Genomic DNA, 19,379 nt, shown 5'->3' with positions numbered 1-19,379 from the left:
TTTTAAACTTTTCTTCCGGTGCTCAGATAATTCAGAGCACAAATGATTTCTTCAGAGGTAGCATCGAGTCGACAGGAGTGAAGGAGAAAGAGAATTCCACCTCTTAGTGTGATTGTCTTAGCGACGTTGCTGGCCTAAGTATTTCAAGATATAAAAATGAAGATTAATATGAAAAATTTGAAATGTTATCAGGTGGTAAAAATCATTTTAAATCGAGATGAGCAGAACTTAATGGGGCCTCTTAGGGAAGCAGAAAAACAAGCGTGGAAAATGTTTGTTCTAAGAGGTCAAACCAATAGGACTTAGACGGCTTCTTGAACGGGTCTACGGCTGCGAGCTGATGGTGAAGGGGTGAGGGAAGCATAACTCAAACGCAAATAGGCTGGCTAAATTATAGGCTGAAATGACAAATGGACAATAATCCTGGTATTAAATTTCATGCTGGCCAGAAAAGGAAGAAGTGTATGTGCTTATAAAACGCTATTGAATTGTGATGGGAGAGCATTCCTTTTAAAATTGCAGCTTTGTGAGGAGCTTTGTTGGAAGGAGTATGGATGGATGGCAGAGGCGTCTTACCCAGGCCTAATTTGGGGCTGAGCCTCCTGAGTAACCTATGCATAAATTGGCACCTGTCATTCTTGGTAGAGCTCCCCATCCGTCATGCAGTGGGGCTTACCAAGCTCTGGGGTGAGTGATAAAGCAGAGCAAGTGGAAGTTGAAAAATAATGAGATACCATGATGCGTAAGCGGAAAGAAATACTTCTGGGCTAATGGCGATTTCATTAGGATGAAACCTCGCATCATGTCTGCTAGCCTTAGAAATTATGGAAATCAAACCCTGCTTCCCAGCCTTAGTCATCATCATTTACTGTCTAATCTGCACCGGTTGCATGTGGCCCAAGCAAGCTGCCAAATTCTGGGATCAGAGTTTCCGGCAAATGTTTTCTTTTAGATTGAGTTACAGTAGCCATTAACTAATGGCCCAGTTCTATCTACGCTTCTACCTAATAATCGCTCCTATTGTTCCATTGTCTAAGGCTGCCGAGTTCTTTTGGCCTGTCTGCTGCATTCATTGTTCTTTTTGAACGGTTTTGAAGGTTTACGTAATTTTAAGATTTGAACGTCTTTCTCTTCCCTGTTTTACACAATGTGATATTATAAGTAACACACACATTTGAACTCCAAATTATGGAAAATTACGTTAGAAATGAATTGAATTGCTTTAATATCTTTGGATTAAGAGAGTTTAGGGGCAAACCTTACCTAGAAGAGAATGATTATCTTCAGGATATTTCTTTGGAACTTCTAGGTAATGTGTTTTATTTTTAGTTATTCTGTTTTGTTATGGGGAGGGGGCATGCTTGTTGGTTTGTATATTACTTAGCTGTTGCTATATAACAAAAAACCCCAAATTTTAGCCTTTTCATTAATAAACATCTTTTATCTCACAGCTTCTGAGGGTCAGGAATCCCTAAATAACTTAGCTATGGGGTTCTAGCTCAGGGTCTTATGAGGTTGGAGTCAGGCTCAGTTGTAGTTAACCCAAGACTTGACTGGGTGGGGCTGGAAGACCCACTGCAAAAATGGCTCAACCCATGATTCTCAGCCAGAAATGCCTCAGTTCCTCACTGGCTGTCGGCCACAGTTTCTCATTACATGCTCCTTTTCTTAGGCTACTTGTCCCCAGAATGGTAAGTAACTTACCCAGAACAAATGATCCAAGGGACAGAGCAAAGACAAAGCCATGGTGGCTTGCTCTCCGAGGCTATGCCCCATCACTGCTGCTTTGTTCCCGAGGTTAGCACTGAGTGGACGTTCCAGCCCACCCACAAAGGGAAGGGAAAGCGAAGCTCCATCTTAAAGGAAAGGTGTCAGGGAATTCAGGGATGTATTTTGAACCACCACTGTCTATAATCTGAAGAAGCTGAATAAAGAACAAAGAGAAATGATTTTCTAAAACATCTAACTTGATGCTTTCTTTGTCCTCCGCACCTTTTTTGCCCCAATCCCCATAAGCTTTTTCAGGCTGATATCTATTCCCATTGCTTTGGCCTTTCAGAAGAGATAAACTGACATCATCATTGCTCTTGTTTCTTCAAATCTTCAACTTTCACAAAAGCATGTTAACCCAACTTAACATGCCTTAGGGATTCTGTAGTGCTTAAAAAGGAGATTAGGTTGTATGACTTAGGTCCAAATTTTGGCTTCATCAACTACCAGTGGTCTTAATCTTTGTGTGCCTCAGTCTCCTCATTTTAAAAGAGAGTGTATTACAATGGTCCTGTATAAGGCTCCTCTGTCCATGGAATTCTCCAGGCAAGAGTACTGGAGTGAGTTGCCATTCCCTTCTCCAGAGGATCTTCCGAACCCAGGGATCGAACCAGTGTCTCCTATGTCTCCTGCATTGAGAGGTGGGTTCTTCACCACCAGCACCACCTAGAAAGCCCTTGTAAGGCCATTATGAATGTTAAAGGAGCTGATGGGTGTAAGAGCACATAGCATAAAATATGTATTTATTTAATATTTAATCAAAAGCTTAATCAGTATTTATCAAAAGTGCACCTAAAAGACCTAACTAAATATTCAAGGAAAATTAACAACAGGGTGTTCGTTTGATCCTCTCTCCCAGATATTCTAGAATATTCCCCTCTGAATCAAGCTAAATGCAGCAGGGAATTAGGTACCCAGGCCTCACTATTTTAGCCCTTCAAAGAATTGCTTTTGCTTTTCTTGCACAGTAATTTGGTGTCATATGTTTATACTGCAGTCATTATACAGATGACTCAACGCTTGTGGCTCCGGACATCCGGGTGGGCTTTTCTGTGAGGGACCGTGGTGCCCATTCCAGGTTCATTATACTTGTCCTGGGAAAAGTTGACCCTGCTAATGGTCCCCGCTGAAAGCTGACTGCTGGAAAACCTAGAGCCACATCTGTGGGGTATCTACAGCAGAGAAATAGGCCACTAATAGAATGAGTTTGGAAACTTATTTCTTGGCTTGACTTCTTTCTGTTCCCTTTTTCCTGGTATATGCTGTTTTGCTGTGATTTGTACACCCTTGTAAGCTGCCAATCTTTTCTGGATTTAAGGGTGGTAATGGAAAGCTGTTGTGTGAAAGAAACCGTGGTTAGTTTATGTTGTCTTGTCTGTTATGAGACAGAACAGGGCCCAATAATGGAAGTTAGAGGAAGCTGAATCAGATGAGTCTGCTCAGGGTTTGCTGTAGCACCATGGACAGTGGCCACAAAGCGGACTGCCCCCAGAGCAGGGCGTGCCTCACCCTACACAGTGCTCAAGGAAAGGAACTGACTGCAAGCTGTGCGAGCGTGTCAGAGTCTCGGGCGTGCTTCTTGAGATGTAGCTTTGAAGTTTACTGTAAGGTATCCGCGAATCCACCTGTACTTAATTTGTCCTCAACTGTCAACTCTTATTATGTGGGGCTTGGTGTTACAAAAAGGATCTCATGCATAAAAAAAGGTTGAAAACCAAATTCCCTGTCATTCACAGAATTTAAAAATTCAGCCTTCCAGGTACATAGTGAGGTGGACCCACATGGACTCACATTTTTAGAGCTGAGACACACCTCTGTGCTGATCTCCAGACAGGACAGTTCTAATCTTCCCATCAGTCATCCCACCACCACATGCCTAGATGGTCCCCGCTACCTCCCTGATCACTATATACATAGCTTCCATCTGAAGGCACAAGCTTCAGTATTGTGATTGTCTTTTCTTTAAATGAGTGTGCAGGCTAGTGCTTATGACTTCTATATGCAAGCGTATAGTACTACTCACTGGAAAATCAGATTAGCTGATCCTTGGCTCTCCTAAGTCACTGGCTTAACTGTTACCCAGAGAGCAGTGAACATTAGCTAATGAATATAAGGATTTCCATTTAAATGATAATGTCAGTCCATCCAGGAAAGGCCTGATAGATGTGTGATGGTTATAGCAAAATTTTTACCATTATTAAAGAATGATTTGAACTTGAGTACTCCCTCTCAGGCTCCAAGTTGAAGTGTTATACTTGTTTTGTATTTTCAGATTCCTGTCCTCAGCCTTGATATTGTTCTCAGTAAGAACATGTATTTAGAGCTCAACATTCATTGAGTGAATGAATGAATGAATCTTGACAGTGTAGAAGTAATATGAATACACTTTTATTTTCAGATACTAATCGTTATGTGCCCCAATATTAGAATCGCTTACCTTGCCTCAACAAGAATCTCTTCAAAAAACATAAAATATGCAGTGTTTTACTTATACACGTAATACATGATTTAGAACACCAAAATATACTAACTTCAGAGATCCACAAAAAGTCATTTAGGAACCTGAAAATCCTCCAAAAATTGCAGTTTATATGCCCTATTGAAGGCCTCACCGCCTAATGAAGAATTCAGTGCATTCTGATTTTAAAAAAAGTCTTGGTCTTGGGAGCACTGATATTTTCCTTTTGATAAGCACAGAATATTTTTACATGGATAGACAGAACTCAACAAGGATATGTTTGGGGATCAAATAGCCTGACCTCACTCTCTGCCAGCGCTTGATCATATTTTCACTACTTCTCATAAAAATATTAATTGATTTCCTGAGGAATTCATGTAATGCATTATTCTTTCTCTGGCCTTATTGCTATTCATCAGAACTATCTCACTAACTTTGATGGCGCCGATGTAAAATGTTGACATGTTTAATGCTAGAAAACAGCAACAAAATATGGAATACATTATACTCAGTGACCTGGAGATACAAAAAGCTATGGCAATCAAACCTTGCAAGTTTTCTATCAGCAAAACATCTTTATCTTATTTGATAGTATTTTAGGATATTATACATCTGAGAGATAATTTCTTAAAATAATACTATGAATTTAATGAAGAATTTTCTGTTTTGAATTAGAAATACACGGATGAGATTTAACAATGCAGGGGGGTGGGGGACTCTTATGCATTTAAATGTAAACCAGAGATCTTGAAAAAAAAAAAAAAAGCCCTTAAGCTGACTATTAGTTAAGGGAATTAAATAGAATTTCTTAAGGCATCCGAGAGACTCTCCCTCCTTTGATGAGTAGTGTGTGTGGCTTTGAGATGGGTTGCTCGAGGAAGCGGAGCATCCGTCTCCGGCTCCTCACTTGCACAGATCCCTTCCACGCCCTCTTACCCAAGTTTACATTCTTGCACTGTCTTCCTTGAAGAGAGTCTCAAAAATTGTAGAACCTGAAGTTACAAAGGCTTCATCAAAACTGAATCTAGACTTCACTGACGACAGGGCAGACTTGCTGTGTGCCCAGAAATCCCTGCGGAAGCTGCTTATGGCAGTAGCATTCATATATTGATGAAGATTTTAGTGAAGTTAGAGTCCAAGCCTCCTGTTTTAGCCCTTGTATAGGAAACGAGTCCATGTAGACAAATGGGGATAACTATTCCTTCATTCGGAGATCTGATTATTGATTTTAAAAGTAACTAGATGGGGAACCCTTTTTTTCAATATGTGGAAATAGAAATATAAAGTCAAGAGATGGCCAATATTTAATAAAGAAAATGGTTACTTTTTCCATTCTTTAAAGAATTTTATTAAAATACCTCAAGTTTAATTAAATTACCTCAAGTATTTTGAAAACTGTATAGAAGATCTCCCTTTTTCTGAAGGAGAATAGAGATTAAAATCTAGACTCCACGTATGTGTGGTTTATGTCATAATGCTTTCCAGGAGACACCAAAATACACAGGTATTTTTCGTTCTGCCTGAAAGTGGGTTTGTTGGGCTTAAGCTCCAGGCTATCATCTCACCTTGCTAGCCTCAACTCTATGGCCTCTTCAACATGTAGAGCATGGAATCAAACATTTTTGACACATGATTTTAGATATACGGGATGTTCTTTATCAGAGAGTATTTTTAAAAGAAAGCTAACATTATGAAATGTCAGAAATATGCATGCCATGTTTATTTGACAGGTGTCCAAAAATCTAATTTAAGCTCCAAGATTGGCTCATTTGCAGAGTGGAAATTAGTCTTGCTAGACTTTCTGCTTGCGAGCCAGCTTGAAGTGCAAAGACAGAAAGCTCTGGAGAGTATTTATTTTAATTAAAGAAACTGTTCATAAACATACAAACAAGTTCTGCATACCATTCCTCTGGAAAACATTTATCAATTGGCAAATGTTCCTAGAAAGTACTCTGCAGTCTGAAATAGAAATATATATTTTCTAATCCAACATAGATCAGTGACCTTTCCATGTGCCTTTAGCTATTTTTTGTTTAAAATAAGGGAAGTGTGAAATAATTATACTCTTTCAAAACAGTAATCTCTATCTCTTTGAATAATGTGTTGCATGCATGTGTGTGTGTGTGTGTGTGCGGTCGTGTCTGTCTCTTTGTGACCCCGTGGACTGTAGCGACCAGGCTCCTCTGTTCATGGAATTCTCCAGGCAAGAATACTGGAGTGGGTTGCCATTTCCTTCTCCAGGAGATTTTCTTGACTCAAAGATCAAACCTGTGTCTCTTGCACTGGCAGGCAAATTGTTTATCAGTTTGCCACCTGGGAAGCCTAGAAAATCAATTTTGTGGCAAATTGAATAGAAAAGCTCTCTTTAGCTCTACAAGCTACAGGAGAGCTCAGAACATTCCAGAAAACAGGCTTCTATGAAGATAACATAGTTTCTGTGTATTCATTTTGATCCTGCCCTCACTTCAGTCTAAGGCAAGGCTGTCTAATATGGTAACCACGGGCCACAAGTGACTGTTCAAATTAAAATTAAATCAAATTTAAAATTAGGTTTCTCAGTCACAGCAGCTACATTTTAAGTATTCAGTGGCCACATACAGCCTCCAGCTACTGGACTAGACCTAGGCCATGCAGACAGAGCGTGTTTTCATCAGTATCATAGAAAGTTCAGTGGGGCAGAGAAAATAGCTGTAAGATATCACCCTAGAAGAAGCATTCACAAGCTCAAAGATGCCTTTGCCTCCAACAAATTGAAGTTTGACCCCTTCAATTCTAGTTAAGAAGAAAAATCTTTCTAGAAATTAAAGCAGTTTCCTAAGTTTAAAAAAAGTACAGCAGTGTTTTCCAAAGTGGTCCTTATTTGGTGCAGGTTCAAGGGATGTTATGTACCAGGAGGATGGCTGGGGTCTGGGACAGAGAGCCTGGGCCAAGATCTGTGATCAGAGAGCTGGATGCACGCAGTTCTTGCTGTTGTTCAGTAGCTCAGTCCTGTCCGACTCTGCAACCCCATGGATGACAGCGCTCAGGTTTGCCTGTCCTTCACTGTCTCCTGCAGTGTGTTCAAGTTCCCATCCATTGAGCTGGTGATGCCGTCCAACCATCTCATCCTCTGCTGCCCTCTTCTCCTTTGGCTTTCCGTCTTTCCCAGCATCAGGGTCTTTTCCAGTGAGTCTGCTCTTCACATCCAGTGGCCAAAGTATTGGAGCTTCAGCTTCAGCATCAGTCTTTCCAATGCATGCGGTAAACTCCATTAAACAGGGCTCTTTTCTGTTGGACTTTAAGCTATGCCTATTCCTGAACAAGGGGAATACCACAGCAGCCTTCCCTAAGTTCTTTCAAGCAAGAACTGCCATTTGGGTGGTCCATCTTATAAGACAGGTGTCTCATAAAGCAGCTTGAGTCAGGGAATCAAATCCCTTGCTTTATCTGAATAGCAAGCTTACCACAGTACTCTTGGGAAGGAGCTACTGAAACCCAAGGATCAGAACGTTAAGTCTACAACATTTTCCTCTTTGCAGAGGACTAAAAAAGCATGATTTTTTTTAAAAATGATATACCATATTTGTATTAGAGGTATTTTTGAGACTACATATTTTAAGGTGAAACCTCTTTATTCTTAAACTGCTATTGATAAATAATTTGATGGATTTAACGTACATAGAGAAGATAGGGTGAAATTTAATGACTGTGTGTGATTAGCAGCATATTTTCAAATGATTCCTATTAAATGAACAAGAGAGATTTTTGAGCTTCATCGAATAAAGGATATTATGGTAATATATATATATATATATATATTTCTATAGTGGGTATCAATGTATGTCAACCTCATAAAACGTTAACTGCACAGGACAATGTGCTCATGACCCAGGAGTCCCAGGGTTTTGAAACTTTATTTTCCTGGAGTTTAGTTGATTCACGATGTTGTCTTAGTTCCCAGTATACAGCAGAGTGATTCTGTCACATACGTGTATTTTTCTTCGTATTCTTTCCCATTATGGTGTCTGTTGTGTTGTTGTTCTGGCTTTCTACATGGTAAGGAATTGCTACCCAAGTGGTCACACCAGTGTGAGCCTGGGCCACACCCCGCTGTAACTGCCCTGGTGGGGCCACCCTTACAAGGGGGCACGCTGGAGCTCCCTGCCAGCCTCCCAAAGGGTGGTTCTGTCTTCCCTGTCCTTGCCAGACCCCACGGTGTTTCTGAGGGGTGGAGAGCTCTGCTCCATCTCATTACACTCATTATTTTTCACATCCTCTCCCCATCATCTCTCAGGCCTTCTCTCATCGGGGAGTAGAAGCCTCCCAGAGGCACATTCTGTCCTGCTCTTTCAGACTTGCCTCCAGCCCTCCTTTCTCATTAGGGTCTCTGCTGGACACTCCCGAAACAGCTAGTTCCTCCTATATATTCATCCAGACCAGCCCTCCTTGTGTGCTGGTTTTTCTCAATTTCCCTCCATGCTACCTTTAGAAAATGGCCTCACAGACCTGACACTGGCCCATGGTTACCCTCTATGGTTCGCGTCTCATCTTTCATGCTGTTATATACACTGCAGATTAAGGAATGCGATTATCACAGCAGTTTTCTTTGTTCTCTCGTCTTTCCTTTTTTAATACTACTTTTGATTGTGGTAAAATATACACAATATAAAATTCGCCTTTGATAACCATTTTAAAGTATACAGTTCAGCAGCATCAAGTATTCATAATATTGGATAACCATCTCCACTATCTATTTCCAAAGTTTTGTATCACGCCAAACAGAAGCTCTGTTCCTATTCACAGTCACTCAGTCGTGTCCGACTCTTTGCGACCCCATGAACCACAGCACGCCAGGCCTCCCTGTCCATCACCAACTCCCGGAGTCTATCCAAACCCATGTCCATCAAGTCAGTGAAGCCATCCAGCCATCTCCTCCTCTGTCGTCCCCTTCTCCTCCTGCCCATAATCCCTCCCAGCATCAGGGTCTTTTCCAATGAGTCAACTCTTCATATGAGATGGCCAAAGTATTGGAGTTTCAGCTTTAGCATCAGTCCTTCCAATGAACACCCAGGACTGATCTGCTTTAGGATCGACTGGTTGGATCTCCTTGCAGTCCAAGGGACTCTCAAGAGTCTTCTCCAACACCACAGTTCTGTTCCTATCAGGCAATAATTAATTCCCCATCTCTCCCAGCCCCTCGTCACCTCTAATCTTCTTGCTGTCTCTATGACCCTGACTATCCTAGATATTTCGTGCAAGTGGAGTCGTAGAAATTGTTTGTCCTTTGGTATCTAGCTTAGCATAATGTTTGTCAGTTAGCATAATGTTTTCAAGCCTCGTGCAGTGTGTGTCAGAATTTCACTCCTTCCCATAGCTGAGTAATAGCTCATTGTATATGTAGACCATGTTTTGTTCCCCCCATTCCTTTTTAGAGTTTATTCAGCCACAGTAGTCCTTCGTCTCCCTGGAGCAAAAGTCAGGTAGGTTCTCTGACTCTCAAGAAAGTCTTAGAGACACTTCATGTTGCATATTCATACTGTCATTCACTAAAAGTGGCGTTTGTCAAAAAAAAATATGCTCGATGTGACAGCGAATCTTCTGCCCTGGCTCCCGAGGCCCAGCCCTTTGCTCCGTGCCTGTGTGCGCTTGGCCTAGAAGTCCAGACAGGCTGACGTGACTCACCTGGTTGCTCTGAGTGTTCATCAGCTTCTACCTGTTCCATTGACTTTTTATTCATCTCAGGTTAAGGTTGACAGAACACAATAATAGCTGATTATTCACTTCATTCCTCTGAAAAGTGTCTACGTCGTCAATCTGCAGATCCAGGGTTTTTAATTCCAGTGCTTAAAATTGTTTGCCTTGAATAATTGCCTACGTTAACACCTATAGGGTTTCAGCCTCATTACAGAATCATCTGTCCAGACCGAAGTCCCCCATCCTGACTTGAGCAGCAAAACCCTATCCCTGTTCCTGTAGGTATAACAGAAATGTGTTTCTGCCAGAAAGATAGCTCATGAACATAATTGCTAAGATTTGTCATGATAAGTGTGAAGGGTATTCCTTGTAGTACTGTTTTGTAGTAGACAAGAACTTGGAAACAATCACATTGTCAATAATATCGTAGCGGTTAAGTACATTTTTGATCTATGGATACAATAAAGTACAATATCTTGTTTAGAAAGGGCTTCCTTGGTGGCTCAGTGGTAAAGAATCTGCCTATAATGCAGGAGACCAAAGTTCAATCCCTGGGTTGGGAAGATTCCCTGGAGGAGGGAATGGCAACCCATTCCAGTATTCTTGCTTAGAGAATTCCATGGACAGAGGAGCCTGGCGGGCCACAGTCCATGAGGTTATAAAGAGTCAGACACGACTGCGCAGCTAAACCACCACCACCACCTGTTTAAAAAAATAAGGTCATTCTGCATGCTGATATGAAACAAATTTTAATACTCAGAACTAAGAGGAAAGAGCAGGAAAAAGAAGATCAGTACTCATAAACATATAAAATATTTCCTGAAAAGGGTTCAACAAACCATTAAAGTAGTTGCCTTTGGATAGAAAAAGTGGGGATATAGAGAAGGAAGCTTTTATTAATACTTTCCAGTTTATAACTTTCTGTAATGTTTGCAGTTTCTAAACATGTAGGTATGTTACTTTTACTTTCTATAACATAAGGGATTTTCTTAGTTTATGAGCTACTTTTTTATTAATCAAGCTTTTATTTTTAAAAAAGCTATCCATGTTATTTGTTAAAAATAAAAGCAAAGCAACTATAATTAAATTGGTTAGAATTTTACACCATTTCAGACATAGTGTTTTTCTGGGGTTAGACTGAGAAAGAAGGAAATAGGTCTGCCACTGCCAGAGGCCAAGGGCATGAAAGCCGAATGGTGAGGTCCAGCTCACCCCAAGGGGCTGGCAAGGCAGGTGATCCATTCTTTCAGACATTTACTTGGCATGAGCATGCTGTCCTGTCATACTGATTTAACTGAATGACATGTTTAAGAAAAATGCAAGTTAAGTCTGCTAGGAAATTTAATTTGCAGTCTCAAAATTAGTTCTAAGAAGCATGTCCCCAGAGCTTTGAACAGCCAAATGCAAATAAGTGAATTTCAATTTCTGTGTAGTTTTTAATAGTTTGAGCAGTTCCTGCGGTATAGGAAAATATATTCCAGTGGCCTTTGGCACATACCTGTATTCTAGGAATCCTACTCCTGCCGTGTGTTTTATTGCTGACTTTTGTGTATCTTCTCTTTTTTGTTTACACCTATTTTCAGTACAATTTAGACAGAGTTCAAGGTGGCCCAAGCAAAACAAGGACTCGGCACTGATGTATTTTCCCCTGCTTGTCAAACATTCCGTTGTAAAGGCTGTCTGTAAATTATTAGGACAGTTCCCTACAAACTCCTGGAAGGGAACAGGGCTTTTCCTGGTTAAAGACAAGTCAGCCCTGCTGTCAGTAGTCCACAAGCATCTGTAACAGACCCGGAAACCAAATGCTGCTTGGATCCCGAGAAAGGCAGTCAGCCTTCCTCCTCACCCACTTTGCCTTTCAGTGGGCCCCGGGATACCGGCCGCAGAGGGCCTTAGTATTTCTCCTTTTCAGCACAGAATGAATGAGGCTAACAGTAGAACCCGGAAGGCTCCCCCAGGGCAAACCTGACCTGGCCCAGCCTGACTTTGAGTCCCACCTTCCCTGGGAATTGGCGGCCCCTAGGATGGATATACCTGGCAGAACCACCTGGCCTGTGACACAGGCCTTTGTCCAGCGGTCGATCCACAAGTATCTAGTGTATGGGACTTCCCTGGTGGTCCCGTGGCTAAGGGTGCGCTTTCACAGCATTAGCCGCAGGTTCCATCCCTGGTCAGGGAACTAAGACCCCCCAAATGCAGAATGGTCAAAAAAATTAAATTAAAAGGTTTATACTTGAACAAAGTATATGATTTTTTTTACATTAATTTTATTTAAGGGTTTTTTTTTTTTCCCCCAAGGAGAAGAAAAGAAACCATTTAAGACTACAAGCCTGTGGGTAAGGCCCAGGCCAAATGTGGAAGCTTCACTCCATCTATCCGCTCTTGAACCAGGGGTAGGAAAAGAATAGAAACTAGAAGGAAGGCTTTCCGAGGGCGAGCATGCTCTCTGGTGCACTCTAGGAAGTAATTTGTCAAGTGGACCTATTACCGCGCTTCCAAAAAGAAAGCAATTTTCTCCCTCCTTTCTTTAAAAGCAGGCCCAGAAAGCCTGTTTCCTTCCCCAACCCATGCTGCCCGCCACTCTCTTTTAGAAAGAAATCATATTGTCTCTTGGTTATTGTCCAGCGTGCAGTGACTGTCTGGGAATTGAATGTCCAGTAAGTGAGTTTTTTTCCTTTTTTTCCCCCAGCCCCTCTCAAGGTATTAATGCTAAACTGACAGCTCCTTAATACGAAGGAAGACTGAATTAGCTATTCCTGAGGTTACCTCCACACACAGAGCCTAGTGCTCATCACCTATTTCTAAGCAATCCTTAAGTGAATGACTAGATATGAATGTTTTATATCACCTCTTCTCTCTGCGAATTCGAAGCATTGTTCTTTACGTATGCAAGCCTACCTAGTGGCATGACCTGATGATTTGGAGGAAGTTAGTCTATAGCAGAAATAAGATGGAATTTTACCTGCTGGATTTTTAACAAATGTGAAGTGATTGGATGCCTTCTAGAAAAGAAATCCCAAGAAAAGAGTCATTTATCAACCTTCTTTAGACCATTCGCGTAAATGTTTTACATGTAAACAGAGCATAGAAAGCAAAGCTGTATTCAGAAGATGGCTGCTATTTGGAAAGAAAGAAATCCAATCTGACCCAGCTTCTGAGAGCCTCCTTTATGTGAGGACAGGGCTGGGCTTTTGTATAAGCCGTATTGTATTATTGTAAAGTACAGGAGCCGCTTAATCAATAAGAAAAGTTGGGGTAGAATGTTCGGATTAAAGAGATAAGATCTTTGTTAGACTAAATCAATTGAGCCAGAACCTCCCATAGTGAGCTGAATGGAAATAGCTTCATGTTACAAATGTACCAGAGATTTTTAAAAGGTCTCAAAATCGGTGTTTGGAGACTATGTGGCTATGTGTATTTTCAGTTTGCTGTTCTGGAGAAACCAAAGATTATTTTTGTAAGAGTTTGGAAAAGCACTAAACTTCAATAATATGCATGGTTTTGATAAACATTTACTGGGGTATATGGGGTCGCACAGAGTCGGACACGACTGAAGCGAGTTAGCAGCAGCAGCAGCAGCTTTTAAAGTCATTGGTACTAGAATCAATGGACAGGGACACAAATTATTCCAAAAAGTTAAGAAAATAAGCAGCCTGAAACCCACTCTAAAGGCTGTTCACCTTCACTCTGTAACCAGGACTGCTTGCTGCTGGAGCTGGACCCTGGGCACCCAGCTACCCACCCACCGAGCTGGGTGGCCTTCTGTCCGGTGACTGTTAGAATCCGTGTGGGTGTCCACAGGCTGTTGACAGCCTTGATTTCCCTCCCGATTTTCATCGTCCCCCTTTCCTGCTAATTTTTTTTTTTTCAAATATTCTCCTTTTGGGAAAGTGACCCCATTCCTGGTCAGAAGGGACTCCCGAGTCGTCTAAGCCCATCCTGCTATTGCTGTGACCCTTACGAGGCAGGATCTGGGAAGAAAACCGCATCCTTCCTGTGCACTTGACTGCGTGGCTCAGTTAATCAGCTCAAAAGCCAGTCTGTTGTTGGACTGAGCGTTATGAGAAAGGATATGTTTCCTTTTTGTTTAAGCCAATTGGATTGGACTTTCTGACTCTCCAGCCAAAATCTGTTAACTGGTGCATGAAAACTGGTTCATTTCTCTAAAATGACTAAAGGAATTCATCCACTAAAGGACTATGGGCAGATGACCCCGAAAGAGGCTCTTGATAAGGACTTTCCTGTAGCAGACCAAACCACCTTCAGGTTACATCCCGTGGTTACACCCCGAAGTCTTCAGATGGCCTCATTCCCGTGGTACTCGCGGCCCAGCATGGTGGCCACATTTCAACCGGGGCTAGGGGGATGGGGAAGGCGAGGGCATGTTATTCCCAAGGCCAGGTCCAGAGGAGCCACGCAGCGCATGCCGACCCATATCCCAAGGAGAGCTGTTAGCTGTGTGGCCATGTGGCCCGCCCCAAAGGTACGTGGCCCGCCCCATGTGGCCAGCTGAAGTTATTATCAATCCTAAGAAGGAAAACAGCAGATAGGTAGTGGAGGATAACGTTTGGTCTCTGCCACAACTACCATACGTCCTGTCTCTCCCGTAATCCTTACCCAAATACCGTCCACTTCTTTCCATTCACAGATCTCTGAGTTTTCATGCAGGAAAAGAAAAACTGAGTGGGACTCTGCGTCCTCTTTATTTCTAATAGGACTGAATACCCGCTTCGTGATCTTTTCTTTCAACAGTATATCTTTCGCTCTCTGAATTCCAAAGCATGAAAATTAGACCTCTAGCTCTCAATAAGACCCACTAAATTGCATTCACCCCCTGACTTTGGAAGGTGTGGCCACCATAACCTTCTGAATTTGTGCAGATGAATAGAGTTAGCATTCGGTAGGGCCACAAGCTGAGCGTAGAGGAGCACCGTTCTAGAAAATTCCCTCGTTGGACCAAAGCTTTCACCTGCTGATCTTTTTGTTCTAATGTTACATACAAATGCACTGCTTAACCGTGTAGAACCAAACAGACCGCAGATGAAAGCTTTTGGAGTTACAGATTGAATGTGAGAGTTCACGCGGCACTCAGAGTGACGACAGCTTCCGACTCACATTTCTAGCAGCCGTCCTAGGAGTCTTAGCTTTTGTTCTTCTCTTGCAATCACTAGAAGTCATGCTGTTTGCAGCAACTGTGCTCTGCTAATAAGAAACATTCACCAGGGGCAACAAAAATCAATATCTCCTTTATATTTAAAATAAGTCAGCAATACTCACACGGGAGAGTTCTTCATTTATTGCAAATGAGTGAATTGGTTGTCCGCTGTGTCTGTGGCATGGCACTGGGCACTCGGCACAGGGAGACGAGGACAGTACGGTGCTGAGAAGCCGGCTATCTGGCAGGAAGACGAGGCACCCGGTGGGAAGTGGCACACCCACGTGGCAGTGCAGGTTCGTGCCACGTAAGGCGCCACAGAAATCCAGAAAAGTCAAGGGCTTCTAACCCAGCCCCACGTCCCCTTGGACATCGCGCGTTTTAACACGTGTCCCGTTGCTTGTGTGTGTGTGCGTGCTCAGTCACTCAGTCGTGTCTGACCCTTTGTGACCCCATGGACTGTGGCCCGCCAGGCTCCTCTGTCCATGGGATTCTCCAGGCAAGAATACTGGCATGGGTTGCCACGCCCTCCTCCAGGGGATCTTCTTGAGTCAGGGGTCGAACATGCATGTCTTGCGTCTCCAACGCTGGCAGGCAGATTCTTTACCACTGTGCCCCCTGGGAGGCCCCACTACCTGTTTCCTTCCCATCTGTTTACCCCTCGTTTTCCATAGGGCCCTGGTGGGGGGAGCACGGCTGCAGTCTGTTGATTTTTGTGTCCTCAGCATCCAGCAGGGTATCTAACACCCGCATAGTTGTTCACTGAATTAAACAATGGGAGAGGAAGGCTTTGAACTGTTGAGGATAGGAGGCTTCATCAAGGACTTGAGAGGATGGAGAGATTTTGCCTAATGGAGACCAGGAAGTATTCTAGGCTTAAGGCTCTGACCCGAGTGGAGGGTGGGAAGGAGCCGGGAGTACTGAGCTGGTGACCCAGGAGGCACCAGGGATCACAGTTTTCATGGAGAAGATGCAGAAGGAAAGTGAGGAAAATGCTCGATTGGCCGCAACTGCCGCGGTTGCCTTGGGAAAGCCAGCTGGTTGCCTGTGATGGACTGTCCTCAGGCTTCCATTCCTCTGATTCCAGTGCCTGGCCTTTTCGCTTCTGGTTTGTTTATGTAGCTTAGAGAGGCAGTGGCACCCCATTCCAGTACTCTTGCCTGGAAAATCCCATGGGCTGAGGAGCCTAGTGGGCTGCGGTCCGTGGGGTCACTGAGAGTTGGACACGACTGAGCGATTTCACTTTCACTTTTCACTTTCATGCATTGGAGAAGGAGATGGCAACCCACTCCAGTGTTCTTGCCTGGAGAATCCCAGGGACGGGGGAGCCTGGTGGGCTGCAGTCTATGGTGTCGCACAGAGTCAGACACGACTGAAGTGACTTAGCAGCAGCAGCAGCAGAGAGGCATTAGCGCCCCTGCAGTCTGTCAAACACCCTCCCTGTTTAATTCCCTTCATGTCACCAAGTTCTTTCCGATGAATAACCCTCCTTAAACACCTTGTGAAACAGATATTACCACGTATCTTTTTTTTTTTTTACCCATACAGATTTTTCAGGAATTATTTTAGGGACTCTCATAATTTTGCAATATTAACTTCATTTGAGGTCAGACTGAGGAAGAACTAGGTCACTCTTTTAATTTAGAGATTATTTAGAACTTGACTGAATCACAGCCACTTTCTGTGTAACGTTTAATAGGTAATATGAAGTCCACCAGGCTCCTCCGTCCATGGGATTTTCCAGGCAAGAGTACTGGAGTGGGGTGCCATTGCCTTCTCCCAATAATAATTGTAATGCAATGTGTGTGCCATAATATTTACTCATCTGTCTTATGCCGTGTCATAGTGTGCTGCCTTTTATCTACAAATAAATGCTTAATGTTTAATAATCTCTAGTATGAACTGTTCTCCTTTGTTTCCTTGCCATCACCGTGGTATGCACGTATGAGAGCCTTTCATACTTAGGTCCCTCAAGTGGAAACACTGCCAGCTGGGAATCGTGAAAGATTTTTAACATTTGAGAAATGGAGCAAGTGGCAAGGGGTGGACCATACCAGGCCCCCTTTCTACTCGGATATATCAGCATCTACACATTTAGTGAACAAAAGAAAGTCAGCTGCGTAGCAGGAAGCTTTCGAAGACTCTGGAGCTGGAGAAGAACCTTGACATGAGATGTCAGGCATATTACCATGCAATCATGTCCCTTCTGTAATCCCCATTTGTTTCCATTTAGCAACAGTGTGTTTTCCTAAACAAATTTATTTTGAAAATACAAAAATAAGTGAAAAGCTCAAACTCATTTAAAACAATCCTAGATATTTTAAATGTCTCAAAACTGTTTGGTATTAGTGTATTGGGGATCATAGCCCATCTTGGATGTCATCTTTCTATTCCCTGAGCAGATTAGGTGCACACACACACATTCACATACACACACACATCCACACCGCACACACACACCACACAGTCACATCCACACCACACACACACACCACACAGTCATATACACACACACACACACACACCACAGTCATATCCACACCACACACACACACACACTAACATATACACCACACTCACATACATCCATATCCACACCACACACACACACACCACACAGTCATATCCACACCACACACACACACAAATACACACCCATGTTTCACGAAGTGTATCCAGAAGTAAATTTCCTGCTGTTTACTAATGGGAAAGTTATTTGTCTACTTACATGAACCCTGACTCTTTTGAATTCTAACTTTAATGCTATTATTTCCCTAGATGTTTGCACACAACCCAGTGTCTCAGGGCCAGATCTCCTGTAAGTGGAAGCATTTTGCACATATATTTTTAAAATAGATCTAATCAGAGTGAAAACTTCAAATTAAAACTAGTTTTTCTCTCAGGGAAAGATGTGAAGTGAACTTTGGGAACATTTTAACCGAAATCCCTTCTTTGCTAACAGCATTTGGCAGCTGTTCGACCCCTTAGTTGCCTTTTCTGTGTCTCTGGTCAGAGTCTTCCCTGACACGGTGTTCTTCCAGTGTCACCTGCCTGGAGCCCTGTGGGCTCATACCGATGATTTCTCCATCACCACGTGCTTAGAACGCAGGGGTGTGTTGATTTCCTCAGCGACCTGGTTGGGGGCTTGTGGGATACTTTCTGAGGCTAAGGGTGAATGGTATCACCTGTGGAATTTACGTTCCACTAAAATAAACAATATATCAAATAGTGAAGAGTGCTGTGTTCTGTTTGAAGTAATAATATATCCTGCAGATAGTTGGAAATACGAAATTGAAATCCACCATATTAGGCTCATTGTCAAGGTTTGAGAGTTATCATTAGAAAGGTAATAATTGAAGCTCTTCAAAGACTGGTCTGTTCTATGGAGAAGAGTGAGTTGGTCTTTTCTCTGCAAATATGTAAGAAGACTTATAGGTCTTATTATAAATCAGCTGAGGCTGCTCCAACGCCTCCTGGTTTGGTGAGGGGAGAGAGAGGTTAAGAAAATAGAAAGGAAACTCCAGGTGTGTCATTCAAACCAAGGTATCCAATATGGAGGATAATACACAGAGTCACAGGATGAATGGAGGTGCAGCTCTCTTAGGGCAGGCCCGGGTGGAGAATGATGCTTTCATATTGAACTGACTCCATGAATGTTCAAATTATGTCTCGATTTACCACCTCTCTTTGGGGCCATGACCTTGAGACTCTTTAGAGCAGACCTACTCCTTCCTTTGCTGTCAGGAACATCTCTCAGAAGAGTTTGGACTGCTAATTTAAGTGGTGGCAAGAAACTCACCCACACTGTCAAAATCCAATTAAAAGTCTTTGGATAAAATATCAAGATAGTGTGAAATGAACAGGTTTTTGTGTTTTGGGGGGAAGAAATGCATCTTATACAAAATGGTTTCTGCCACTCGTATTTTTATTATGTGCTTAATAAGTTCTCACTGCTCTGAGAAACAGGTTAATGTTCCCGCATTATTTTGTTTGTATACCATGTAAATGGAAATGGTCCCAGGAGGAATGACATTATCATCAAATGATCTTTTCCTCCATCATCAAAATGTAAGCAATTAAATTTCTGCTTCCCTAATGTGACAAATGAATTAAAGAATACTTAACTCTTGCAGAGGTGTCTAGCTCGAGGTAAAACAGTTGCTGATTTATAAAAATCTGTAATTATTATAAAAATCAGTAGTTTTTATAAATATGTCTTGACTTAGAAAGTACAATTGATGCTTTTGTCAGCCTTTCAAAGTAACCTCAATTAAACTGAGCCACCTTAATTTTATACGTGGAAGATGGTGGTTTTAGTTGCCC

At 42.4% G+C, this 19,379-nt stretch overlaps 1 protein-coding gene across 2 annotated transcripts in view; it reads left to right on the top strand.

Moving 5' to 3' along the window:
• Positions 1-19,379, top strand: part of PRKN (parkin RBR E3 ubiquitin protein ligase) — a 1,201,361-nt gene that overhangs the window by 1,008,109 nt on the left and 173,873 nt on the right. The gene's annotated exons all lie outside the window — the stretch shown is intronic.

This window comes from Budorcas taxicolor, chromosome 9, assembly GCF_023091745.1.
Source record: "Budorcas taxicolor isolate Tak-1 chromosome 9, Takin1.1, whole genome shotgun sequence".
NCBI classification, from domain to species: Eukaryota; Metazoa; Chordata; class Mammalia; order Artiodactyla; family Bovidae; genus Budorcas; species Budorcas taxicolor.
The sequence above is the reverse complement of the archived record's forward strand: the minus strand, read 5'-3'. Positions and strand labels throughout refer to the sequence as shown.